Raw genomic sequence first — 20,528 nt, forward strand, 5'->3', positions numbered from 1 at the left:
AGAGTCTGTGTACTAAAGACAGGTTCCCTCTACCCCAGGGTCTGTGTACTGAAGACAGGTTCCCTCCAAGGGTCTGTGTACTGAAGACAGGTTTCCTCCCGCCCAGGGTCTGGGTACTGAATGCAGGTTCCCTTCCGCCCAGGGTCTCTGTACTGAAGACAGGTTCCCTCCAGCCCAGGGTCTGTGTGCTGAAGACAGGTTCCCTCCAGCCCAGGGTCTCTGTACTGAAGACAGGTTCCCTCCAGCCCAGGGTCTGTGTGCTGAAGACAGGTTCCCTCCAGCCCCGGGTTTGTGTACTGAAGACAGGTTCCCTCCAGCCCACGATCTGTGTACTGAATACAGGTTTTCTCCAGCCCCAGGGTCTGTGTACCGAAGACAGGTTTCCTGCAGCCCAGGGTCTGGGTACTGAAGGCAGGTTCCCTCCAGCCCAGAGTCTGTGTACTGTAGACAGGTTCCCTCCAGCCCAGGGTCTGTGTACTGAATACAGATAACCTCTATCCCAGGGTCTATGTACTGAAGATAAGTTGCCTCCAGCCCCGGGTTTGTGTACTGAAGACAGGTTCCCTCCAGCCCACGGTCTGTGTACTGAATACAGGTTTTCTCCAGCCCCAGGGTCTGTGTATTGAAGACAGGTTTCCTGCAGCCCAGGGTCTGGGTACTGAAGGCAGGTTCCCTCCAGCCCAGAGTCTGTGTACTGTAGACAGGTTCCCTCCAGCCCAGGGTCTGTGTACTGAAGACAGATAACCTCTATCCCAGGGTCTATGTACTGAAGATAAGTTGCCTCCAGCCCATGGTCAATGTCCCGAAGACATGTTCCCTCCCAGAGTCTGTGTACTGAAGACAGGTTCCCTTCCACCCAGGGTCTGTGTACCGAAGACAGGTTCCCTCCAACCCAGGACCTCTGTACTGAAGACAGGTTCCCTCTACCCCAGGGTCTGTATACTGAAGATAGGTTCCCTCCAGCCCAGGGTCTGTGCACTGAAGACAGGTTCCCTCTACTCCAGGGTCTCTGTACTGAAGACATGTTCCCTAATATCCAGGGTATGTGTACTGAAGACAGGTTCCTTCCCATCAGGGTCTGTGTACTGAAGACAGGTTCCCTCCAGCCCAGTGTTTGTGTACTGAAGGCAGGTTCCCTCCCACCCAGGGTCTGTGTACTGAAGTCAGGTTCCCTCCAGGAGAGGGGCTGTGTACTGAAGTCAGGTTCTCTCCCACCAAGAGCCTGTGTACTGAAGACAGGTTCCCTCAAGCCCAGAGTGTGTGTACTGAAGACAGGTTCCCTCTACCCCAGGGTGTGTGTACTGAAGACAGGTTCCCTCTACCCCAAGGTCTGTGTACTGAAGACAGGTTCCCTCCAGCCAAGGGTCTGTGTACTGAAGACATGTTCTCTCTATCCCAGGGTCTGTGTACTGAAGACAGGTTCCCTCCAGCCAAGGGTCTGTGTACTGAAGACATGTTCTCTCTATCCCAGGGTCTGTGTACTGAAGACAGGTTCCCTCCAGCCAAGGGTCTGTGTACTAAAGACAGGTTCCCTCCATCCCAGGGTCTGTGCATTGAAGAGAGGCTCCCTCCAGCCCAGAGTCGGTGTACTGAAGACAGGCTCCATTCAGCCCAGGGTCTGTGTACTTAAGTCAGGTTCCCTCTATCCCAGGGTCTGTGCATTGAAGACAGGTTCCCTCCCGCCCAGAGTCTGTGTACTCAAGACAGGTTCCCTCCCACCCAGGGTCTGGGTACTGAAGGCAGGTTCCCTCCAGCCCAGGGTCTGTGTACTGAAGACAGGTTCCCTCCAGCCCAGGGTCTGCTTGGTACTGAAGACAGGTAACCTCTATGCCAGGGTGTATGTACTGAAGACAGGTTCCCTACAGCCCAGGGTCTATGTGCTAAAGACAGGTTCCCTCCCAGAGTCTGGGTACTGAAGACAGGTTCCCTCCAGCCCAGGGTCTGTGTACTGAAGACAGGTTCCCTCCAGCCCAGGGTCTGTGTACTGAAGACAGGTTTCCTCCAGCACCAAGGTCTTTGTACTGAAGTCAGGTTCACTTCCACCCAGGGTCTGTCTGTACTGAAGACAGGTTCCCTCTACCTCATAGTCTGTGTACTGAAGACAGGTTCCCTCTACCCAAGGGTCTGTGTACTGAAGACTGGTTCCCTCCAGCCAAGGCTCTGTGTACTAAAGACAGGTTCCCTCCATCCCAGGGTCTATGCATTGAAGACAGGTTCCCTCCAGCCCGGAGTCTGTGTACTGAAGACAGGCTCCCTCCTGCCCAGGGTCTGTGTACTGAAGTCAGGTTCCCTCTATCCCAGGGTCTGTGCACTGAAGACAGGTTCCCTCCCACCAAGAGTCTTTGTACTGAAGACAGGTTCCCTCCCGCCCAGAGTCTGTGTATTGAAGACAGGTTCCCTCCCGCCCATGGTCTGGGTACTGAAGGCAGGTTCCCTCCTGCCCAGGGTCTGTGTCCTGAAGACAGATAACCTCTATCCCAGGGTCTATGTACTGAAGACAGGTTCCCTCCAGCCCAGGGTCAATGTCCCAAAGACAGGTTCCCTCCCTTAGTCTGTGTACTGAAGACAGGTTCCCTCCAGCCCAGGGTCTGTGTACTGAAGACAGGTTCCCTCTCACCCGGGGTCGTTGTACTGAAGACAGGCTCTCTCTATCACAGGGTCTGTGCACTGAAGACAGATTCCCTCCTGCCCAGAGTCTGTATACTGAAGACAGGTTCCCTCTACCCCAGGGTCTGTGTACTGAAGACAGGTTCCCTCTACCCCAGGGTCTGTGTACTGAAGACAGGTTCCCTCTACCCCAGGGTCTGTCTGTATTGAAGACAGGTTCCCTCTACCTCAGAGTCTGTGTACTGAAGACAGGTTCCCTCTACCCCAGGGTCTGTGTACTGAAGACAGGTTCCCTCTACCCCAGGGTCTGTGTACTGAAGACAGGTTCCCTCTACCCCAGGGTCTGTCCGTACTGAAGACAGGTTCCCTCTACCTCAGAGTCTGTGTACTGAAGACAGGTTCCCTCTACCCCAGGGTCTGTGTACTGAAGACAGGTTCCCTCTACTCCAGGGTCTGTGCACTGAAAACATGTTCCCTCTACCCCAGGTCCGGTGTACTGAAGACAGGTTCCCTCTACCCCAGGGTCTGTGTACTGAAGACAGGTTCCCTCCAGCCCAGGGTCTGTGTACTAAGGACAGTTTCCCTCTACCCCAGGGTCTGTGTACTGAAGACAGGTTGCCTCCAGCCAAGGGTCTGTGTACTGAAGACAGGTTCCCTCTATCCCAGGGTCTGTGCACTGAAGACAGGTTCCCTCCCACCTAGGGTCTGTCTGTACTAAAAACAGGTTCCCTCTACCCCAGGGTCTGTCTGTACTGAATACAGATTCCCTCTACCCGAGGGCCTGTGTACTGAAGACAGGTTCCCTCTAGGCCAGGGTCTGTGTACTGAAGACAGGTTCCCTCTGCCCCAGGGTCTGTGTACTGAAGACAGGTTCCCTCCAGCCAACAGTCTGTGTACTGATGACAGGTTCTCTCTATCCTAGTCTATGTGTACCGAAGACAGATTCCCTCTTCCCCAGGGTCTGTCTGTACTGAATACAGGTTCCCTCTACCCGAGGGCCTGTGTACTGAAGACAGGTTCCCTTTACGCCAGGGTCTGTGTACTGAAGACAGGTTCTCTCTATCCCAGGGTCTGTGCAATGAAGACAGATTCCCTCCAGCCCAGAGTCTGTGTACTGAAGACATGTTCCCTCCAGCCCGGAGTCTGTATACTGAAGACAGGCTCCCTCCAGCCCAGGGTCTGTGTACTGAAGACAGGTTTCCTCCAGCCCAGGGTCTGGGTACTGAAGGCAGGTTCCCTCCAGCCCAGGGTCTGTGTACTGAAGACAGGTTCCCTCCAGCCCAGGGTCTGTGTACTGAAGACAGATAACCTCTATCCCAGGGTCTATGTACTGAAGACAGGTTCCCTCCAGCCCAGGGTCAATGTCCCGAAGACAGGTTCCCTCCCAGAGTCTGTGTTCTGAAGACAGGTTCCCTCCAGCCCAGGGTCTGTGTACTGAAGACAGGTTCCCTCCAGCCCAGGGTCTGTGTATTGAAGACAGGTTTCCTGCAGCCCAGGGTCTGGGTACTGAAGGCAGGTTCCCTCCAGCCCAGAGTCTGTGTACTGTAGACAGGTTCCCTCCAGCCCAGGGTCTGTGTACTGAAGACAGATAACCTCTATCCCAGGGTCTATGTACTGAAGATAAGTTGCCTCCAGCCCATGGTCAATGTCCCGAAGACATGTTCCCTCCCAGAGTCTGTGTACTGAAGACAGGTTCCCTCCAGCCCAGGGTCTGTGTACTGAAGACAGGTTTCCTCCAGCCCCAGGGTCTGTGTACTGAAGACAGGTTCCCTTCCACCCAGGATCTCTGTACTGAAGACAGGTTCACTCCCGCCTAGGGTCTGTGTACTGAAGACAGGTTCTCTCTATCACAGGGTCTGTGCACTGAAGACAGATTCCCTCCAGCCCAGAGTCTGTGTACTGAAGACAGGTTCCCTCCAGCTCAGGGTCTGTGTACTGAAGACAGGTTCCCTCCCACCCAGGGTCTGACTGTACAGAAGACAGGTTTCATCTACCCCAGGGTGTGTGTACTGAAGACAGGTTCCCTCTACCCCAGGGTCTGTCTGTACTGAAGACAGGTTCCCTCTACCTCAGAGTCTGTGTACTGAAGACTGGTCCCCTCTACCCCAGGGTCGGTGCACTGAAGACAGGTTCCATCTACCCCAGGATCTGTGTACTGAAGACAGGTTCCCTCTACCCCAGGGTCTGTCTGTACTGAAGACAGGTTCCCTCTACCTCAGAGTCTGTGTACTGAAGACAGGTTCCCTCTACCCCAGGGTCTTTGTACTGAAGACAGGTTCCCTCTACCCCAAGATCTGTGTACTGAAGACAGGTTCCCTCTACCCCAGGGCCTGTGTACTGAAGACAGATTCCCTCCAGCCAAGGGTCTGTGCACTGAAGACAGGTTCCCTCTGTCCCAGGGTCTGTGCACTGAAGACAGGTTCCCTCCAGCCAAGGGTCTGTGTACTGAAGACAGGTTCCCTCTATCCCAGGGTCTGTGCACTGAAGACAGGTTCCCTCTACCCCAGGGTCTGCCTGTACTGAAGACAGGTTCCCTCTACCCGAGGGCCTGTGTACTGAAGACAGGTTCCCTCTACCCCAGGGTATGTGTACTGAAGACAGGTTCCCTCCAGCCATGGGTCTGTGTACTGAAGACAGGTTCTCTCTATCCCAGGGTCTGTGCACTGAAGACAGATTCCCTCCAGCCCAGAGTCTGTGTACTGAAGACAGGTTCCCTCCCGTCCATGCTCTGGGTACTGAAGGCAGGTTCCCTCCAGCCCAGGGTCTGTGTCCTGAAGACAGATAATCTCTATCCCAGGGTCTATGTACTGAAGACAGGTTCCCTCCAGCCCAGGGTCAATGTCCCGAAGACAGGTTCCCTCCCAGAGTCTGTGTACTGAAGACAGGTTCCCTCCAGCCCAGGGTATGTGTACTGAAGACAGGTTCCCTCCCACACGGGGTCTTTGTACTGAAGACAGGTTCTCTCTATCACAGGGTCTGTGCACTGAAGACATATTCCCTCCTGCCCAGAGTCTGTATACTGAAGACAGGTTCCCTCTACCCCAGGGTCTGTGTACTGAAGACAGGTTCCCTCTACCCCAGGGTCTGTGTACTGAAGACAGGTTCCCTCTACCCCAGGGTCTGTCTGTACTGAAGACAGGTTCCCTCTACCTCAGAGTCTGTGTACTGAAGACAGGTTCCCTCTACCCCAGGGTCTGTGTACTGAAGACAGGTTCCCTCTACCCCAGGGTCTGTCCGTACTGAAGACAGGTTCCCTCTACCTCAGAGTCTGTGTACTGAAGACAGGTTCCCTCTACCTCAGAGTCTGTGTACTGAAGACAGGTTCCCTCAAGGCCAGGGTCTGTGCACTTAAGGCAGGTTCCCTCCCACCCAGGGTCTGTCTGTACTGAAGACAGGTTCCCTCTACCCCAGGGTCTGTGCACTGAAGACAGGTTCCCTCCAGCCCAGTGTCTGTGTACTGAAATCAGGTTCCCTCCAGGCCAGGGTCTGTGCACTTAAGACAGGTTCCCTCCAGCCCAGTGTCTGTGTACTGAAGTCAGGTTCCCTCCAGGCCAGGGTCTGTGTACTGAAGTCAGGTTCTCTCCCACCAAGAGTCTGTGTACTGAAGACAGGTTCCCTCCCGCCCAGAGTCTATGTACTGAAGACAGGTTCCCTCTACCCCAGGGTTTGTGTACTGAAGACAGGTTCCCTCTACCCCAGGGTCTGTGTACTGAAGACAGGTTCCCTCCAGCCAAGGCTCTGTGTACTGAAGACATGTTCTCTCTATCCCAGGGTCTGGGCACTGAAGACAGATTCCCTCAAGCCCAGAGTCTGTGTACTGAAGAAAGGTTCCATCCAGCCCAGAGTCTGTATACTGAAGACAGGCAGCCCAGGGTCAGTGTACTGAAGACAGATTCCCCCTATCCCAGGGTCTGTGCACTGAAGACAGGTTCCCTCCCGCCAAGAGTCTGTGTACTAAAGACAGGTTCCCTACCACCCAGAGTCTGTGTACTGAAGACAGGTTCCCTCCCGCCCAGGGTCTGTGTACTGAAGACAGGTTCCCTCCAGCCCAGGGTCACTGTACTGAAGACAGGTTCCCTCCAGCCCTGGGCCTGTGTACTGAAGACAGGTTCCCTCCAGCCCAGAGTCTGTGTACTGAAGACAGGTTCCCTCTACCCGAGGGTTTGTGTACTGAAGACAAGTTCCCTCTACCCCAGGGTCTGTGTACTGAAGACAGGTTCCCTCCAGCCAAGGGTCTGTGTACTGAAGACATGTTCTCTCTATCCCAGGGTCTGTGCACTGAAGACATATTCCCTCCAGCCCAGAGTCTGTGTACTGAAGACAGGTTTCCTCCCGCCCAGGGTCTGGGTACTGAATGCAGGTTCCTTCCCGTCCAGGGTCTGTCTACTGAAGACAAGTTCCCTCCAGCCCTGGGTCTGTGTACTGAATACAGGTTTTCTCCAGCCCCAGGGTCTGTGTACTGAAGACAGGTTTCCTTCCGCCCAGGGTCTGTGTACCGAAGATAGGTTCCCTCCAGCCCAGGGTCTGTGTGCTGAAGACAGGTTCCCTCCAGCCCCGGGTTTGTGTACTGAAGACAGGTTCCCTCCAGCCCAGGGTCTCTGTACTGAAGACAGGTTCCCTCCAGCCCAGGGTCTGTGTGCTGAAGACAGGTTCCCTCCAGCCCCGGGTTTGTGTACTGAAGACAGGTTCCCTCTATCCCAGGGTCTGGACACTGAAGACAGATTCCCTCAAGCCCAGAGTCTGTGTACTGAAGAAAGGTTCCATCCAGCCCAGGGTCTGTGTACTGAAGACAGGCAGCCCAGGGTCAGTGTACTGAAGACAGGTTCCCCCTATCCCAGGGTCTGTGCACTGAAGACAGGTTCCCTCCCGCCAAGAGTCTGTGTACTAAAGACAGGTTCCCTACCACCCAGAGTCTGTGTACTGAAGACAGGTTCCCTCCCACCCAGGGTCTGTGTACTGAAGACAGGTTCCCTCTACCCCAGGGTCTGTATACTGAAGACAGGCAGCCCAGGGTCAGTGTACTGAAGACAGGTTCCCCCTATCCCAGGGTCTGTGCACTGAAGACAGGTTCCCTCCCGCCAAGAGTCTGTGTACTAAAGACAGGTTCCCTACCACCCAGAGTCTGTGTACTGAAGACAGGTTCCCTCCCGCCCAGGGTCTGTGTACTGAAGACAGGTTCCCTCTACCCCAGGGTCTGTATACTGAAGACAGGCAGCCCAGGGTCAGTGTACTGAAGACAGGTTCCCCCTATCCCAGGGTCTGTGCACTGAAGACAGGTTCCCTCCCGCCAAGAGTCTGTGTACTAAAGACAGGTTCGCTACCACCCAGAGTCTGTCTACTGAAGACAGGTTCCCTCCCGCCCAGGGTCTGTGTACTGAAGACAGGTTCCCTCCAGCCCAGGGTCTCTGTACTGAAGACAGGTTCCCTCCAGCCCTGGGCCTGTGTACTGAAGACAGGTTCCCTCCAGCCCAGAGTCTGTGTACTGAAGACAGGTTCCCTCTACCCGAGGGTTTGTGTACTGAAGACAAGTTCCCTCTACCCCATGGTCTGTGTACTGAAGACAGGTTCCCTCCCGCCAAGGGTCTGTGTACTGAAGACATGTTCTCTCTATCCCAGGGTCTGTGCACTGAAGACATATTCCCTCCAGCCCAGAGTCTGTGTACTGAAGACAGGTTCCATCCAGCCCAGAGTCTGTATACTGAAGACAGGCTGCCCAGGGTCAGTGTACTGAAGACAGGTTCCCCCTATCCCAGGGTCTGTGCACTGAAGACAGGTTCCCTCCCGCCAAGAGTCTGTGTACTAAAGACAGGTTCCCTACCACCCAGAGTCTGTGTACTGAAGACAGGTTCCCTCCCGCCCAGGGTCTCTGTACTGAAGACAGGTTCCCTCCAGCCCTGGGCCTGTGTACTGAAGACAGGTTCCCTCCAGCCCAGAGTCTGTGTACTGTAGACAGGTTCCCTCTACCCGAGAGTTTGTGTACTGAAGACAGGTTCCCTCCAGCCAAGGGTCTGTGTACTGAAGACATGTTCTCTCTATCCCAGGGTCTGTGCACTGAAGACATATTCCCTCCAGCCCAGAGTCTGTGTACTGAAGACAGGTTCCCCGCCGCCCAGAGTCTGTGTACTGAAGACAGGTTCGCTCCAGCCCTGGGCCTGTGTACTGAAGACAGGTTCCCTCCAGCCCAGAGTCTGTGTACTGAAGACAGGTTCCCTCTACCCGAGAGTTTGTGTACTGAAGACAAGTTCCCTCTACCCCAGGGTCTGTGTACTGAAGACAGGTTCCCTCCAGCCAAGGGTCTGTGTACTGAAGACATGTTCTCTCTATCCCAGGGTCTGTGCACTGAAGACATATTCCCTCCAGCCCAGAGTCTGTGTACTGAAGACAGGTTCCATCCAGCCCAGAGTCTGTATACTGAAGACAGGCTGCCCAGGGTCAGTGTACTGAAGACAGGTTCTCCCTATCCCAGGGTCTGTGCACTGAAGACAGGTTCCCTCCCGCCAAGAGTCTGTGTACTAAAGACAGGTTCCCTCTACCCCAGGGTCTGTGTACTGAAGACAGGTTCCCTCCAAGGGTCTGTGTACTGAAGACAGGTTTCCTCCCGCCCAGGGTCTGGGTACTGAATGCAGGTTCCCTTCCGCCCAGGGTCTCTGTACTGAAGACAAGTTCCCTCCAGCCCAGGGTCTGTGTGCTGAAGACAGGTTCCCTCCAGCCCAGGGTCTCTGTACTGAAGACAGGTTCCCTCCAGCCCAGGGTCTGTGTGCTGAAGACAGGTTCCCTCCAGCCCCGGGTTTGTGTACTGAAGACAGGTTCCCTCCAGCCCACGATCTGTGTACTGAATACAGGTTTTCTCCAGACCCAGGGTCTGTGTACTGAAGACAGGTTTCCTGCAGCCCAGGGTCTGGGTACTGAAGGCAGGTTCCCTCCAGCCCAGAGTCTGTGTACTGTAGACAGGTTCCCTCCAGCCCAGGGTCTGTGTACTGAAGACAGATAACCTCTATCCCAGGGTCTATGTACTGAAGATAAGTTGCCTCCAGCCCCGGGTTTGTGTACTGAAGACAGGTTCCCTCCAGCCCACGGTCTGTGTACTGAATACAGGTTTTCTCCAGCCCCAGGGTCTGTGTATTGAAGACAGGTTTCCTGCAGCCCAGGGTCTGGGTACTGAAGGCAGGTTCCCTCCAGCCCAGAGTCTGTGTACTGTAGACAGGTTCCCTCCAGCCCAGGGTCTGTGTACTGAAGACAGATAACCTCTATCCCAGGGTCTATGTACTGAAGATAAGTTGCCTCCAGCCCATGGTCAATGTCCCGAAGACATGTTCCCTCCCAGAGTCTGTGTACTGAAGACAGGTTCCCTTCCACCCAGGGTCTGTGTACCGAAGACAGGTTCCCTCCAACCCAGGACCTCTGTACTGAAGACAGGTTCCCTCTACCCCAGGGTCTGTATACTGAAGATAGGTTCCCTCCAGCCCAGGGTCTGTGCACTGAAGACAGGTTCCCTCTACTCCAGGGTCTCTGTACTGAAGACATGTTCCCTAATATCCAGGGTATGTGTACTGAAGACAGGTTCCTTCCCATCAGGGTCTGTGTACTGAAGACAGGTTCCCTCCAGCCCAGTGTTTGTGTACTGAAGGCAGGTTCCCTCCCACCCAGGGTCTGTGTACTGAAGTCAGGTTCCCTCCAGGAGAGGGGCTGTGTACTGAAGTCAGGTTCTCTCCCACCAAGAGCCTGTGTACTGAAGACAGGTTCCCTCAAGCCCAGAGTGTGTGTACTGAAGACAGGTTCCCTCTACCCCAGGGTGTGTGTACTGAAGACAGGTTCCCTCTACCCCAAGGTCTGTGTACTGAAGACAGGTTCCCTCCAGCCAAGGGTCTGTGTACTGAAGACATGTTCTCTCTATCCCAGGGTCTGTGTACTGAAGACAGGTTCCCTCCAGCCAAGGGTCTGTGTACTGAAGACATGTTCTCTCTATCCCAGGGTCTGTGTACTGAAGACAGGTTCCCTCCAGCCAAGGGTCTGTGTACTAAAGACAGGTTCCCTCCATCCCAGGGTCTGTGCATTGAAGAGAGGCTCCCTCCAGCCCAGAGTCGGTGTACTGAAGACAGGCTCCATTCAGCCCAGGGTCTGTGTACTGAAGTCAGGTTCCCTCTATCCCAGGGTCTGTGCATTGAAGACAGGTTCCCTCCCGCCCAGAGTCTGTGTACTCAAGACAGGTTCCCTCCCACCCAGGGTCTGGGTACTGAAGGCAGGTTCCCTCCAGCCCAGGGTCTGTGTACTGAAGACAGGTTCCCTCCAGCCCAGGGTCTGCTTGGTACTGAAGACAGGTAACCTCTATGCCAGGGTGTATGTACTGAAGACAGGTTCCCTACAGCCCAGGGTCTATGTGCTAAAGACAGGTTCCCTCCCAGAGTCTGGGTACTGAAGACAGGTTCCCTCCAGCCCAGGGTCTGTGTACTGAAGACAGGTTCCCTCCAGCCCAGGGTCTGTGTACTGAAGACAGGTTTCCTCCAGCACCAAGGTCTTTGTACTGAAGTCAGGTTCACTTCCACCCAGGGTCTGTCTGTACTGAAGACAGGTTCCCTCTACCTCATAGTCTGTGTACTGAAGACAGGTTCCCTCTACCCAAGGGTCTGTGTACTGAAGACTGGTTCCCTCCAGCCAAGGCTCTGTGTACTAAAGACAGGTTCCCTCCATCCCAGGGTCTATGCATTGAAGACAGGTTCCCTCCAGCCCGGAGTCTGTGTACTGAAGACAGGCTCCCTCCCGCCCAGGGTCTGTGTACTGAAGTCAGGTTCCCTCTATCCCAGGGTCTGTGCACTGAAGACAGGTTCCCTCCCACCAAGAGTCTTTGTACTGAAGACAGGTTCCCTCCCGCCCAGAGTCTGTGTATTGAAGACAGGTTCCCTCCCGCCCATGGTCTGGGTACTGAAGGCAGGTTCCCTCCTGCCCAGGGTCTGTGTCCTGAAGACAGATAACCTCTATCCCAGGGTCTATGTACTGAAGACAGGTTCCCTCCAGCCCAGGGTCAATGTCCCAAAGACAGGTTCCCTCCCTTAGTCTGTGTACTGAAGACAGGTTCCCTCCAGCCCAGGGTCTGTGTACTGAAGACAGGTTCCCTCTCACCCGGGGTCGTTGTACTGAAGACAGGCTCTCTCTATCACAGGGTCTGTGCACTGAAGACAGATTCCCTCCTGCCCAGAGTCTGTATACTGAAGACAGGTTCCCTCTACCCCAGGGTCTGTGTACTGAAGCAGGTTCCCTCTACCCCAGGGTCTGTGTACTGAAGACAGGTTCCCTCTACCCCAGGGTCTGTCTGTATTGAAGACAGGTTCCCTCTACCTCAGAGTCTGTGTACTGAAGACAGGTTCCCTCTACCCCAGGGTCTGTGTACTGAAGACAGGTTCCCTCTACCCCAGGGTCTGTCCGTACTGAAGACAGGTTCCCTCTACCTCAGAGTCTGTGTACTGAAGACAGGTTCCCTCTACCCCAGGGTCTGTGTACTGAAGACAGGTTCCCTCTACTCCAGGGTCTGTGCACTGAAAACATGTTCCCTCTACCCCAGGTCCGGTGTACTGAAGACAGGTTCCCTCTACCCCAGGGTCTGTGTACTGAAGACAGGTTCCCTCCAGCCCAGGGTCTGTGTACTAAGGACAGTTTCCCTCTACCCCAGGGTCTGTGTACTGAAGACAGGTTGCCTCCAGCCAAGGGTCTGTGTACTGAAGACAGGTTCCCTCTATCCCAGGGTCTGTGCACTGAAGACAGGTTCCCTCCCACCTAGGGTCTGTCTGTACTAAAAACAGGTTCCCTCTACCCCAGGGTCTGTCTGTACTGAATACAGATTCCCTCTACCCGAGGGCCTGTGTACTGAAGACAGGTTCCCTCTAGGCCAGGGTCTGTGTACTGAAGACAGGTTCCCTCTGCCCCAGGGTCTGTGTACTGAAGACAGGTTCCCTCCAGCCAACAGTCTGTGTACTGATGACAGGTTCTCTCTATCCTAGTCTATGTGTACCGAAGACAGATTCCCTCTTCCCCAGGGTCTGTCTGTACTGAATACAGGTTCCCTCTACCCGAGGGCCTGTGTACTGAAGACAGGTTCCCTTTACGCCAGGGTCTGTGTACTGAAGACAGGTTCTCTCTATCCCAGGGTCTGTGCAATGAAGACAGATTCCCTCCAGCCCAGAGTCTGTGTACTGAAGACATGTTCCCTCCAGCCCGGAGTCTGTATACTGAAGACAGGCTCCCTCCAGCCCAGGGTCTGTGTACTGAAGACAGGTTTCCTCCAGCCCAGGGTCTGGGTACTGAAGGCAGGTTCCCTCCAGCCCAGGGTCTGTGTACTGAAGACAGGTTCCCTCCAGCCCAGGGTCTGTGTACTGAAGACAGATAACCTCTATCCCAGGGTCTATGTACTGAAGACAGGTTCCCTCCAGCCCAGGGTCAATGTCCCGAAGACAGGTTCCCTCCCAGAGTCTGTGTTCTGAAGACAGGTTCCCTCCAGCCCAGGGTCTGTGTACTGAAGACAGGTTCCCTCCAGCCCAGGGTCTGTGTATTGAAGACAGGTTTCCTGCAGCCCAGGGTCTGGGTACTGAAGGCAGGTTCCCTCCAGCCCAGAGTCTGTGTACTGTAGACAGGTTCCCTCCAGCCCAGGGTCTGTGTACTGAAGACAGATAACCTCTATCCCAGGGTCTATGTACTGAAGATAAGTTGCCTCCAGCCCATGGTCAATGTCCCGAAGACATGTTCCCTCCCAGAGTCTGTGTACTGAAGACAGGTTCCCTCCAGCCCAGGGTCTGTGTACTGAAGACAGGTTTCCTCCAGCCCCAGGGTCTGTGTACTGAAGACAGGTTCCCTTCCACCCAGGATCTCTGTACTGAAGACAGGTTCACTCCCGCCTAGGGTCTGTGTACTGAAGACAGGTTCTCTCTATCACAGGGTCTGTGCACTGAAGACAGATTCCCTCCAGCCCAGAGTCTGTGTACTGAAGACAGGTTCCCTCCAGCTCAGGGTCTGTGTACTGAAGACAGGTTCCCTCCCACCCAGGGTCTGACTGTACAGAAGACAGGTTTCATCTACCCCAGGGTGTGTGTACTGAAGACAGGTTCCCTCTACCCCAGGGTCTGTCTGTACTGAAGACAGGTTCCCTCTACCTCAGAGTCTGTGTACTGAAGACTGGTCCCCTCTACCCCAGGGTCTGTGCACTGAAGACAGGTTCCATCTACCCCAGGATATGTGTACTGAAGACAGGTTCCCTCTACCCCAGGGTCTGTCTGTACTGAAGACAGGTTCCCTCTACCTCAGAGTCTGTGTACTGAAGACAGGTTCCCTCTACCCCAGGGTCTTTGTACTGAAGACAGGTTCCCTCTACCCCAAGATCTGTGTACTGAAGACAGGTTCCCTCTACCCCAGGGCCTGTGTACTGAAGACAGATTCCCTCCAGCCAAGGGTCTGTGCACTGAAGACAGGTTCCCTCGGTCCCAGGGTCTGTGCACTGAAGACAGGTTCCCTCCAGCCAAGGGTCTGTGTACTGAAGACAGGTTCCCTCTATCCCAGGGTCTGTGCACTGAAGACAGGTTCCCTCTACCCCAGGGTCTGCCTGTACTGAAGACAGGTTCCCTCTACCCGAGGGCCTGTGTACTGAAGACAGGTTCCCTCTACCCCAGGGTATGTGTACTGAAGACAGGTTCCCTCCAGCCATGGGTCTGTGTACTGAAGACAGGTTCTCTCTATCCCAGGGTCTGTGCACTGAAGACAGATTCCCTCCAGCCCAGAGTCTGTGTACTGAAGACAGGTTCCCTCCCGTCCATGGTCTGGGTACTGAAGGCAGGTTCCCTCCAGCCCAGGGTCTGTGTCCTGAAGACAGATAATCTCTATCCCAGGGTCTATGTACTGAAGACAGGTTCCCTCCAGCCCAGGGTCAATGTCCCGAAGACAGGTTCCCTCCCAGAGTCTGTGTACTGAAGACAGGTTCCCTCCAGCCCAGGGTATGTGTACTGAAGACAGGTTCCCTCCCACACGGGGTCTTTGTACTGAAGACAGGTTCTCTCTATCACAGGGTCTGTGCACTGAAGACATATTCCCTCCTGCCCAGAGTCTGTATACTGAAGACAGGTTCCCTCTACCCCAGGGTCTGTGTACTGAAGACAGGTTCCCTCTACCCCAGGGTCTGTGTACTGAAGACAGGTTCCCTCTACCCCAGGGTCTGTCTGTACTGAAGACAGGTTCCCTCTACCTCAGAGTCTGTGTACTGAAGACAGGTTCCCTCTACCCCAGGGTCTGTGTACTGAAGACAGGTTCCCTCTACCCCAGGGTCTGTCCGTACTGAAGACAGGTTCCCTCTACCTCAGAGTCTGTGTACTGAAGACAGGTTCCCTCTACCTCAGAGTCTGTGTACTGAAGACAGGTTCCCTCTACCCCAGGGTCTGTTTCCTTAAGACAGGTTCCCTCTACCCCAGGGTCTGTCCGTACTGAAGACAGGTTCCCTCTACCTCAGAGTCTGTGTACTGAAGACAGGTTCCCTCTACCCCAGGGTCTGTGTACTGAAGACAGGTTCCCTCTACTCCAGGGTGTGTGCACTGAAGACATGTTCCCTCTACCCCAGGGTCTGTGTACTGAAGACAGGTTCCCTCCAGCCCAGGGTCTGTGTACTAAGGACAGTTTCCCTCTACCCCAGGGTCTGTGTACTGAAGACAGTTTGCCTCCAGCCAAAGGTCTGTGTACTGAAGACAGGTTCCCTCTATCCCAGGGTCTGTGCACTGAAGACAGGTTCCCTCCCACCTAGGGACTGTCTGTACTAAAAACAGGTTCCCTCTACCCCAGGGTCTGTCTGTACTGAATACAGATTCCCTCTACCCGAGGGCCTGTGTACTGAAGACAGGTTCCCTCTAGGCCAGGGTCTGTGTACTGAAGACAGGTTCCCTCTGCCCCAGGGTCTGTGTACTGAAGACAGGTTCCCTCCAGCCAACAGTCTGTGTACTGATGACAGGTTCTCTCTATCCTAGTGTCTGTGTACCGAAGACAGATTCCCTCTTCCCCAGGGTCTGTCTGTACTGAATACAGGTTCCCTCTACCCGAGGGCCTGTGTACTGAAGACAGGTTCCCTCTACGCCAGGGTCTGTGTACTGAAGACAGGTTCCCTCTGCCCCAGGGTCTGTGTACTGAAGACAGGTTCCCTCCAGCCAACAGTCTGTGTACTGATGACAGGTTCTCTCTATCCCAGGGTCTGTGCAATGAAGACAGATTCCCTCCAGCTCAGAGTCTGTGTACTGAAGACATGTTCCCTCCAGGCCAGGGTCTGGGTACTGAAGGCAGGTTCCCTCCAGCCCAGGGTCAGTGTACTGAAGACGGGTTCCCTCCAGCCCAGGGTCTGTGTACTGAAGACAGATAACCTCTATCCCAGGGTCTATGTACTGAAGACAGGTTCCCTCCAGCCCAGGGTCAATGTCCCGAAGACAGGATCCCTCCCAGAGTCTGTGTACTGAAGACAGGTTCCCTCCAGCCCAGGGTCTGTGTACTGAAGACAGGTTCCCTCCAGCCCAGGGTCTGTGTACTGAAGACAGGTTTCCTGCAGCCCAGGGTCTGGGTACTGAAGGCAGGTTCCCTCCAGCCCAGAGTCTGTGTACTGTAGACAGGTTCCCTCCAGCCCAGGGTCTGCGTACTGAAGACAGATAACCTCTATCCCAGGGTCTATGTACTGAAGACAGGTTCCCTCCAGCCCAGGGTCAATGTCCCTAAGACATGTTCCCTCCCAGAGTCTGTGTACTGAAGACAGGTTCCCTCCAGCCCAGGGTTTGTGTACTGAAGACAGGTTTCCTCCAGCCCAGGGTCTGGGTACTGAAGGCAGGTTCCCTCCAGCCCAGAGTCTGTGTACTGAAGACAGGTTTCCTCCAGCCCAGGGTCTGGGTACTGAAGGCAGGTTCCCTCCAGCCCAGAGTCTGTGTACTGAAGACAGGTTCCCTCCAGCCCAGGGTCTGTGTACTGAAGACAGGTTTCCTCCAGCCCAGGGTCTGGTCACTGAAGGCAGGTTCCCTCCAGCCCAGGGTCTGTGTACTGAAGACAGGTTCCCTCCAGCCCAGGGTCTGTGTACTGAAGACAGATAACCTCTATCCCAGGGTCTATGTACTGAAGACAGGTTCCCTCCAGCCCAGGGTCAATGTCCCGAAGACAGGTTCCCTCCCAGAGTCTGTGTACTGAAGACAGGTTCCCTCCAGCCCAGGGTCTGTGTACTGAAGACAGGTTCCCTCCAGCCCAGGGTCTGTGTACTGAAGACAGGTTTCCTGCAGCCCAGGGTCTGGGTACTGAAGGCAGGTTCCCTCCAGCCCAGAGTCTGTGTACTGTAGACAGGTTCCCTCCAGGCCAGGGTCTGTGTACTGAAGACAGATAACCTCTATCCCAGGGTCTATGTACTGAAGACAGGTTCCCTCCAGCCCAGGGTCAATGTCCCGAAGACATGTTCCCTCCCAGAGTCTGTGTACTGAAGACAGGTTCCCTCCAGCCCAGGGTCTGTGTACTGAAGACAGGTATCCTCCAGCCCCAGGGTCTGTGTACTGAAGACAGGTTCCCTTCCACCCAGGATCTCTCTACTGAAGACAGGTTCACTCCCGCCCAGGGTCTGTGTACTGAAGACAGATAACCTCTATCCCAGGGTCTATGTACTGAAGACAGGTTCCCTCCAGCCCAGGGTCAATGTCCCGAAGACAGGTTCCCTCCCTTAGTCTGTGTACTGAAGACAGGTTCCCTCCAGCCCAGGGTCTGTGTACTGAAGACAGGTTCCCTCCCACCCGGGGTCTTTGTACTGAAGACAGGTTCTCTCTATCACAGGGTCTGTGCACTGAAGACAGATTCCCTCCTGCCCAGAGTCTGTATACTGAAGACAGGTTCCCTCTACCCCAGGGTCTGTGTACTGAAGACAGGTTCCCTCTACCCCAGGGTCTGTCTGTATTGAAGACAGGTTCCCTCTACCTCAGAGTCTGTGTACTGAAGACAGGTTCCCTCTACCCCAGGGTCTGTGTACTGAAGACAGGTTCCCTCTACCCCAGGGTCTGTGTACTGAAGACAGGTTCCCTCTACCCCAGGGTCTGTCCGTACTGAAGACAGGTTCCCTCTACCTCAGAGTCTGTGTACTGAAGACAGGTTCCCTCTACCCCAGGGTCTGTGTACTGAAGACAGGTTCCCTCTACTCCAGGGTCTGTGCACTGAAAACATGTTCCCTCTACCCCAGGTCCGGTGTACTGAAGACAGGTTCCCTCTACCCCAGGGTCTGTGTACTGAAGACAGGTTCCCTCCAGCCCAGGGTCTGTGTACTAAGGACAGTTTCCCTCTACCCCAGGGTCTGTGTACTGAAGACAGGTTGCCTCCAGCCAAGGGTCTGTGTACTGAAGACAGGTTCCCTCTATCCCAGGGTCTGTGCACTGAAGACAGGTTCCCTCCCACCTAGGGTCTGTCTGTACTAAAAACAGGTTCCCTCTACCCCAGGGTCTGTCTGTACTGAATACAGATTCCCTCTACCCGAGGGCCTGTGTACTGAAGACAGGTTCCCTCTAGGCCAGGGTCTGTGTACTGAAGACAGGTTCCCTCTGCCCCAGGGTCTGTGTACTGAAGACAGGTTCCCTCCAGCCAACAGTCTGTGTACTGATGACAGGTTCTCTCTATACTAGTGTATGTGTACCGAAGACAGATTCCCTCTTCCCCAGGGTCTGTCTGTACTGAATACAGGTTCCCTCTACCCGAGGGCCTGTGTACTGAAGACAGGTTCCCTTTACGCCAGGGTCTGTGTACTGAAGACAGGTTCCCTCTGCCCCAGGGTCTGTGTACTGAAGACAGGTTCCCTCCAGCCAACAGTCTGTGTACTGATGACAGGTTCTCTCTTTCCCAGGGTCTGTGCAATGAAGACAGATTCCCTCCAGCCCGGAGTCTGTGTACTGAAGACATGTTCCCTCCAGCCCGGAGACGTATACTGAAGACAGGCTCCCTCCAGCCCAGGGTCTGTGTACTGAAGACAGGTTTCCTCCAGCCCAGGGTCTGGGTACTGAAGGCAGGTTCCCTCCAGCCCAGGGTCTGTGTACTGAAGACAGGTTCCCTCCAGCCCAGGGTCTGTGTACTGAAGACAGATAACCTCTATCCCAGGGTCTATGTACTGAAGACAGGTTCCCTCCAGCCCAGGGTCAATGTCCCGAAGACAGGTTCCCTCCCAGAGTCTGTGTACTGAAGACAGGTTCCCTCCAGCCCAGGGTCTGTGTACTGAAGACAGGTTCCCTCCAGCCCAGGGTCTGTGTACTGAAGACAGGTTTCCTGCAGCCCAGGGTCTGGGTACTGAAGGCAGGTTCCCTCCAGCCCAGGGTCTGTGTACTGTAGACAGGTTCCTTCCAGCCCAGGGTCTGTGTACTGAAGACAGATAACCTCTATCCCAGGGTCTATGTACTGAAGACAGGTTGCCTCCAGCCCATGGTCAATGTCCCGAAGACATGTTCCCTCCCAGAGTCTGTGTACTGAAGACAGGTTCCCTCCAGCCCAGGGTCTGTGTACTGAAGACAGGTTTCCGCCAGCCCCAGGGTCTGTGTACTGAAGACAGGTTCCCTTCCACCCAGGATCTCTGTACTGAAGACAGGTTCTCTCTATCACAGGGTCTGTGCACTGAAGACAGATTCCCTCCAGCCCAGAGTCTGTGTACTGAAGACAGGTTCCCTCCAGCTCAGGGTCTGTGTACTGAAGACAGGTTCCCTCCCACCCAGGGTCTGACTGTACAGAAGACAGGTTTCATCTACCCCAGGGTGTGTGTACTGAAGACAGGTTCCCTCTACCCCAGGGTCTGTCTGTACTGAAGACAGGTTCCCTCTACCTCAGAGTCTGTGTACTGAAGACTGGTCCCCTCTACCCCAGGGTATGTGCACTGAAGACAGGTTCCCTCTACCCCAGGATCTGTGTACTGAAGACAGGTTCCCTCTACCCCAGGGTCTGTCTGTACTGAAGACAGGTTCCCTCTACCTCAGAGTCTGTGTACTGAAGACAGGTTCCCTCTACCCCAGGGTCTTTGTACTGAAGACAGGTTCCCTCTACCCCAAGATCTGTGTACTGAAGACAGGTTCCCTCTACCCCAGGGCCTGTGTACTGAAGACAGATTCCCTCCAGCCAAGGGTCTGTGCACTGAAGACAGGTTCCCTCTGTCCCAGGGTCTGTGCACTGAAGACAGGTTCCCTCCAGCCAAGGGTCTGTGTACTGAAGACAGGTTCCCTCTATCCCAGGGTCTGTGCACTGAAGACAGGTTCCCTCTACCCCAGGGTCTGCCTGTACTGAAGACAGGTTCCCTCTACCCGAGGGCCTGTGTACTGAAGACAGGTTCCCTCTACCCCAGGGTCTGTGTACTGAAGACAGGTTCCCTCCAGCCATGGGTCTGTGTACTGAAGACAGGTTCTCTCTATCCCAGGGTCTGTGCACTGAAGACAGATTCCCTCCAGCCCAGAGTCTGTGTACTGAAGACAGGTTCCCTCCCGTCCATGGTCTGGGTACTGAAGGCAGGTTCCCTCCAGCCCAGGGTCTGTGTCCTGAAGACAGATAATCTCTATCCCAGGGTCTATGTACTGAAGACAGGTTCCCTCCAGCCCAGGGTCAATGTTCCGAAGACAGGTTCCCTCCCAGAGTCTGTGTACTGAAGACAGGTTCCCTCCAGCCCAGGGTATGTGTACTGAAGACAGGTTCCCTCCCACACGGGGTCTTTGTACTGAAGACAGGTTCTCTCTATCACAGGGTCTGTGCACTGAAGACATATTCCCTCCTGCCCAGAGTCTGTATACTGAAGACAGGTTCCCTCTACCCCAGGGTCTGTGTACTGAAGACAGGTTCCTTCTACCCCAGGGTCTGTGTACTGAAAACAGGTTCCCTCTACCCCAGGGTCTGTCTGTACTGAAGACAGGTTCCCTCTACCTCAGAGTCTGTGT

Source organism: Lissotriton vulgaris, chromosome 6 (assembly GCF_964263255.1).
Source record: "Lissotriton vulgaris chromosome 6, aLisVul1.2, whole genome shotgun sequence".
NCBI classification, from domain to species: Eukaryota; Metazoa; Chordata; class Amphibia; order Caudata; family Salamandridae; genus Lissotriton; species Lissotriton vulgaris.